The 1373-nt window shown below is 32.1% G+C and overlaps 1 protein-coding gene across 1 annotated transcript in view; it reads right to left on the bottom strand.

Annotated features, from left to right (window-relative positions):
- LOC103748162 (structural maintenance of chromosomes protein 1B-like) overlaps positions 1 to 1373 on the bottom strand; it is a 59174-nt gene that overhangs the window by 49074 nt on the left and 8727 nt on the right.

Below are 1373 nucleotides of genomic sequence, written 5' to 3'. Positions count from 1 at the left end.
GCAGCTATTGAATCCTTATATACATCTTAGAAAATGTATTTTAAACAAAATAAATGTTTTTCATTGTTTTATTTAAAAACTGTGAAAGCTTTAAATGCACATTCACATCCGCTGCCCCCAAACTCATGACCTACAGGGGCCGATGTTTATAAAAAGTGACAGACACATGCTGGTACTGGTACCCCTAAGCTAACTCAGTGTTAGACATGGTTCAGAGAGTAACATTCTGGGTCCTAGACTAAAATTTCAAATAGAGCCCAATTTTTCCTGTTATGGCCAACAATTTCAACACTTGTTGGCACTTTTCCCTTTCAAAATACGTAAAGAGTTTAAAAGTGGAAAACAACAGGATGTGTAATTGTACATACAAATGAGCATTAAGGTTTTAAAATATGGTTAGAAAACACCAACTATGTTATCAGTGGCAATATTAGAGTGATTGAATTATGAATGATTTATTTTCTTTACCCTATTCTATATTTTTCCAAACATTTTACCTTGTTTATTTTTAGTTATAAAGTAATTAAGGCTTACAAAACCAGTGCAACAGACACACGTGTCCACCATCAGACTAGATGCTAACATTTTGCAAAGTTGGTCTTAGGGTTCTTCTTTTAAGAGTGCTTTGGTTGGTTGGTTGGTTGGTTGGTTGGGAAGGAGCTGTGTCTTTGCTCTGGAAACTGATATTGGGCATGTTAAAACTGTAATGATGTGCTTCTTCTAAAAGAAACAAAAAAAAGTTTAAAAAATGTAGGAAACAGCATATCTTGAAATGGAGATCTTCTTTAAAGGGTAAAAACTCATTCAGTTTTATATCTTACAGGGTTTCTACTGCGTTCAATATTGTATAACTGTATCAATTCAACTGTGAACCTAAAAATTTACAGCCACTTTTGGAAGAGTTGCCTCCTTGCTCTGGAGTGTGTTACTGAATATGTTAAATGTGAAATGAAATGCTTCTTCTAATCTTGTAACTATTGAATTTTTTAAAAATTAAAAAAATAATTCTTCAGAGCATAGAAATTTGCTCCTTAATAATTAGTAGATGTGAAAAACATTACCATTGAAATCTATCTGACGAGTTTATATTCATGCTCAAATACCAAGGAACTCAGAAAGTAAGCGACTGTGACCAGTAATAGTCATATATATAGAGATTAGAAATGCATGTGAAAACGTCTCAATGTCAATTGCCTTAAAATGAATTTTTCTGTATGAAACTGTGTATTTTAATAATGAAATGAACCTTTTTTAAAGGTTAGAACCTCATTTAATTTTAGGTCTTAAAAGTTTTATGCTGAGTACAATATTGTATAAGTGTATTAATTCAACTGTAACCAAAAAATTTACAGCCAGTCTTGAAACAGATGGCT

This window comes from Nannospalax galili, unplaced genomic scaffold (genome assembly GCF_000622305.1).
Source record: "Nannospalax galili isolate Female #2095 unplaced genomic scaffold, S.galili_v1.0 scaffold2125, whole genome shotgun sequence".
Classification (NCBI taxonomy): Eukaryota; Metazoa; Chordata; class Mammalia; order Rodentia; family Spalacidae; genus Nannospalax; species Nannospalax galili.
This window is presented reverse-complemented; position numbering and strand designations above follow the sequence as displayed.